We start from the raw sequence: 6,000 nt of genomic DNA, 5'->3' as shown, positions 1-6,000 counted from the left end.
AGTGCCTGCCTTGCAAGCGTGTGGTTGTGAGTTTGATCCCTGGTACTGGTTTAAAAAAAAAAAAACAGACAGACATCAACATTTTCACATCAGCTGTTTACTTGATTAAAAAATCTAAAACATCAGAAATAAGAATCTATATGAACTACAATATAAATACAAACAAAAGTCTACCACAGAAATCTTTGCTTCAAATTGACATTTGAAGGCAGTCTTCACAAATGAAAACCGTATGTTCCAAATACAAGAATCATTTACACTGATAGGACATATGTTTTGTTTTCCTTTCCTTTTTTATAGAGCAAAGTTGACATCTATTTGGCTTTTCTGTTGTAGTAGGTCTTTGTGATGTTGCACTTCTCTAGTTACCTATCAGATTGCCAGAGTGCGTCATAATTTTTTTGCATAGTTCCCTGGGCAGAAACATTTTGTATTTCCTTGTTGGAATTCATTTCTTATGAGTTCCAGTCCCAATCCTCTTGAGCAAATTTCTCCATACAGTTTTACACTTGGTATTTTTTTGTAAACTATCAAGTTATTTATGCCACATATGTTTAGGATCAAGTAAAACATGACCGTTGACCAATTCTTTCAATTTGGGTGACATCATAGTTGCTGCATAACTCATAACAACATCTATTCTGCCTTTGGTTTTGTTGTAGAAAGTTACCAACCCAGGCTTCTACTCTGTTGAGGTTTCCCTATCGGGTGTTCCCATCACAGTGCAATGTTGACATCAGCAGTACCAGTTTGTTTTTCTTTGCCATATACCAGGAGAATATTATATCTTTCTGAAATCTAAAGATTTTACTGTACAATTCTCTGTTTTGAAATTACAGTGTTTCATTTGGAATTTCTGCTTTCTGTGTACAGTTCCTGTGCTGGTCAACCTGTGCTCTGTTAGAAAATGTAACATCAGTTGGAAACTGATAAGTCAATTGATAAATATCACATTTCAGTTAGCTTGGGAAATGGGAGTGATAAGTCTGTTCCCAACATCATTTGGTTTACTATTATATGAATAAGGGCCTTGTGGCTGAGTTTCAGGGTAAATTTCTAAACTGAAAGCATAATAAGTCTTCATATATACAAGGACATAAATTTTTATGCAACATTTTGACAGATTTTTTGGCATATACTGCCTAAAGATATAGCCACCGTGAAACCACTGCAAGATGTTCATCAAGAACCAGGTATTTGGATTGTGTGTGAATTGTTGAAGAATTAACCACATACCTCTGAAACAATGAGCAGGATTATCAGTTCTTTTTCTTTCTTGGCCAGTGATTTTGTCATCAAACCTTGGGCAGTTTGGAAGGAAACCAAATGCCTCCATGTCATTTTTATTCTACAAACCTCAGATTCTCAACCATCATTTTTCTATAAGTCTTTTACATTACTATGGTTATCATGTGAAAACCCTGCTAAGTACAGTGCTAAGTATAGTACCTGCTAAGTAAGTGGATGCTTTTGGTTCATCTAAGAAAGTAGCAAAACAAAAACATTTTGAGTATTCATATTGGTGTACCCAGAATGTTTTACTTGTATTTCAGCATTTGTGCATTTCACTTGTTACATTTTCAACACTGAATGGCATTGCTGGCATTCTGTCCCATAGACTTCACTCTTGCCAAGATCCTTCAGAGCTAGTTTTAACATTGGATCATTCTGTTTTGTGTGTGATCATTTTGTATCATTTCAACTAGTCAAATATGCACACACATTTTTTTCTTCATTTGAATCAAGGAGGTCTGCATTTCCTCTGTCTGTATTGGTCAGTTTTTGCTGCATTTCACTATCATACGAACTTTGGCTTACGTGGTCAGTGACAGTCATTATTATCTTCGTTATCCATGCGTGAGTAATCTGATGATTCATTTTCCATCTACTCCAGAACTTGTAAATCTGGTTTTTCATGTGCCAGTGTACCAAATTGGGCTACTTCTTTAACCAATTGCTAACTCATTTGTTCACTATCTGGATGGGGCAACAAGGTCTTCTAATACTGTCCTTCTGAAACTGTGCACAGGGGTAATTCCAGAAGCTCCTGAGCTAGCAGTGTCTGGGATACTAAGGCAAAGCCATCTTCCAGGACCTCGCACAGCGCTCCCTTCCCACAGCACCGCTGGCACGGCGCTGCAGAGGCTTCCCTGGCCCCTCAGATCCAGGCCCTCCAGCACAGAGGAAAGTCCTCCCTGGGGCCTGGCTGCAAGGGGCAGCCGGGGAGGCCGGCCCAGGACGCACCTCACCGTGCCTCCTGTCTTGCTTTTGAAATCCAATATTGTTCTCGTTTGTGTGTGTGTATGTGTGTGTATGTGCCATTTCATTGTTTTGCTTTATTCCCTTTAAAATAAAAAAAAATTAAAAATTGGGAGGAAGCTGAGCAATCTTTAGATTTCTAGTCTGGAATTTTTTTTGCAATGTAATTGAGAGGTTAGTTTTGTTGTATACACTGATTTGTAAGAGTTCTCATATTTGTAATATCTTTAAGAATTAATGTTTCATCACAATTGTAGTAACTGTTTTTCTCTGATTTGCCTTTTAACTTTTTTTTAAAATAACTTTGTGAAAAAAGAAGCTGGAGACATAGCTCAGTATAAAGGCCCAGAGTTCAATCCCAGTACTGCCGAGAGAGAGAGAGAGAGAGAGAGAGAGAGAGAGAGAGAGAAACCACCCCAAAATCAGACAAGCTACAGACTAAAAAAAAATTGCAATATCAAAGAACTCATATCCAGAAGATGTAAAGACTCCTAAAGTTCAGTAACGTGATAACCCAATATTTCTGTTGGGGTGTGTGTGTGTGTTTGTGTGCTGGCCAGGCAGGCACCTATGGGCTAAATTCCCAGCCCTACAACCCAGTTTTTATTTTTATCAGTACCGGGGATCAAACTCACGACCATGCACTTGCAAGCAGGCACTTATGCCGTTGAGCTAAATCCCTAGCCCGTTTGCTTGTTTTTGAGTCTGGTTTGTTTGTTGGTTTGTTTTTGAGACTATTTAGTTCAGGCTGGCCTTGAACTCATGTTGTAGTAGGGATGGCCTTAAACTCCCAGCTCCTGCCTGGGTACTGGGATTACAGGAATGCACCACCATGTCCAGAGAAATACTTAAGAGATTCAAATATCAAAGACACAAATATCAAAATCAAATAAACAAGCAAAGGAAAGTGAACACCAGAGATTAAGAGTAGAAAGATTTTATTGAAAGAAAGCTTCTGTCTGAGGGGTTAAAAAAAAGGGGGGCCGCAAGAAGGTGGGTTGCTCCTCAACCCTGCTTCTCAAGGGTATTTTATTGAGCACAGCCACGGGGTGAGGTGGGCTTAAGGCGAGAATTAGTCAGTAAGGTTACTGAAAGGTTCTTGCCCTAGTACAAATTACTGTACAATTATGGCGGTGCTCTAACATGGCGGAAGGCCAAAGCACGAACTCTTACCACTTCCTCCTTCTTCTTCTTCAGCTCTAATTGCAGCTCCCTTTCCTGTTTGCATTCAAAGAAAATTCCAATCAGTTCCTCACACATCATCAATGTCTGCCCCATGCGCCACTTCGATCAGAGTCATATAATCTCTGTATCCCTTGGAAGGAGATAGCCCAACCTCCACAGGTTGTGTGCTCCTTTCCACATCCTCAATAAAACTGTTCTTTTCTTTTCTTCCTTTGTGCTTCTCTGTTGCACCAGAAAACTAACAGTTACATGTATAGTCACTTAGATAATATTGATCCAATGGCAAATCATAGGATGGATGTGAGTTGGGACAAAACTGTGGTCAATCAGTAAGTATACAAGAAATATAGTCACTAGGGTAATAATGATTAAACAGGCAAATCGAGAAACAAGTCACATAGCAAGTGCAATTGAGCAGACAAGGGCCTTCCTGGAAGCGCTGGGTTAAGGAGGTTTTGTCCTCTTCCCCAAGGTGAATGATGCCCACTTAGAGTATCAATCTCTGCCATTCATCCCTAGAGGAAGTATATGTTTGAGTAGTGCCTCTTTTCTAGTCTTCAGTGAATGTGCCTCCAGTCAAGGTTGCTATCTGCGTTGACTTCTCCAGGGCCCAGCCCTGTCTGAGTGCCTACAATATTTCTATCTCTAATTTAGCTATCTGAAATAAAAGGATGCTCAGCTTAAAGCCACAATGGCACGCCATGTCATTCTCATTGTTGGCTAAAAAATTAAAAAACACTGGTATGTGAAGCTACTGTAACTGTTTGTGAAAATGTAAATGGTACCACCAGTTTTTTTTTTTTTTGGTCTTGTTTTTGTTTTTAAACCAGGGATCAAACTCATGACCTTGCACTTACCAGGTAAGTGCTCGAGCCATTGAGCTAAATCTCCAGCTGTACCACCAGTTCAGAAAACAGTGTAGAAATTTCTGGAAAAGTTGCTCTCGGCTTTTGTGCCATCTTAGAAACCTCTGCATGATGAGAGCCAAGTGGAGGAAGAAGCGAATATGTAGGATGAAGCATAAAAGAAGGAAGATGAGACAGAGGTCCAAGTAATCTTATACACCCACGGAGGCCAAAGGAGCAGAAATAAGGAACGCTGGAGGCTGAGGACGCTGGTACAAGTTATTGGACTGCGTGCTGTCTAGAATGTTTCAGGGCATTACAAATTCATTGACATTGACAGCAAAGACCACCTCAAAGAGATCCACCTTGTTGATGACTAAAGCAGTCCCCTCCATCTTTTGCCCTGGAGCTGTGGCATTCTGGACTACTTCTGTTCTTACTTGCGGCCGAGTGTAACATGTGCACAATAAATCAATAAATCATCTCTTTTGTGTTAGCTGAAGAAAAAAAAAGAAATTTCTGGAAAGGTTAAACATATATCCTGTACTAGTCAGTCATTCCACTATGAATTTTATCCAAAAGAAATGGAAATACACATTCAAAGACTTGTTAACAATTGTTTGTAATAGGTTTATCTGTAATAACCAAAAACCAGAGATAAGCAAATATCCCTCAACAGAAAAATGAGTAAAGAAATTACAGCCTGTAATCCTAGCACTTGGGAGGCTGAGCCAGGAGAACTATAGCAAGTTCAAGACTAGCTTGGGCTATAAAGTGCGGACAAGGCCAGCCTGAACTGCATAGTGAGACTCTGCCTCAAAAAGAAAAAAAAAAAATGAAGAAAAACAAGAAAGAAAGAAAGAAAGAAAGAAAGAAAGAAAGTGAATTCTTCCTTTTCCTGTAAATGGTCTCAGGTGATCTCTGAAAATGCTTCTTTGTTCTCTTTACCCAGAAAAATCCCATAAAATTATGCAAAGCAAGAATATCAAATCTTGCTTTGCATCTTAAGCACACTTAAGAACACTTAAATCTTAAGAACACTCACAAAACTTCCCAGGGTATCAGTGGTATGCATATCCAAAAGGCCATCAAGAATCTGAAGGATGTCACTTTAAAAAAGCAGCATGTGCCGTTCTGGTGTTACATCATGGAATTGGTCAAAAGTGGGGCTGGATGCAGAGTTGATGACTATGAAAGAATGCTGAAATTCCATTGCGCATGCTCAAAAATGCAGAGACATGCTGAACTTTAAGCTTTAGGTGTAAATTTTCTGGATTTGAACACATCCAGGTGAACAAAGCTCTCTGTGCTGCCATATTTACAGAGCTCAGAGACACGTTAATTCATCATGAGCTGCCCTTGCCACAGTGAGATGATCCTGACTAAAAGGAGCAAATTGTTCCTAAAGCAGAGGAGAAGGTGAAAGGGTTTTGTCCTGGAATAAATTATAGGACATTATGGTGGTAGTTCTACATGGTGGATGGCCAAATTAGGGATGCTTACTCAGATGGCCACTTCTTCCTCCTTCCCCATTACAACTTCTTCCTTTCCCCTCCTGCGCAAAGAAAATTCCAGTCAGCTCCTGGCCCATCATCAGTGCCCACCCAAGTACCACGTCCAGTCAAAGGTCACATATACCCCCACACCCCCATATCTGGTCAGAGGAAATAGCCAAACCCTTGCTGGTTGTGGGCTCCATTCAACATCCTTT

Source organism: Cavia porcellus, unplaced genomic scaffold (genome assembly GCF_034190915.1).
Source record: "Cavia porcellus strain 051 isolate PalLab524CR breed Dunkin Hartley unplaced genomic scaffold, mCavPor4.1 scaffold_13, whole genome shotgun sequence".
Lineage (NCBI taxonomy): Eukaryota > Metazoa > Chordata > Mammalia > Rodentia > Caviidae > Cavia > Cavia porcellus.
Note: the sequence above shows the minus strand (reverse complement) of the source record.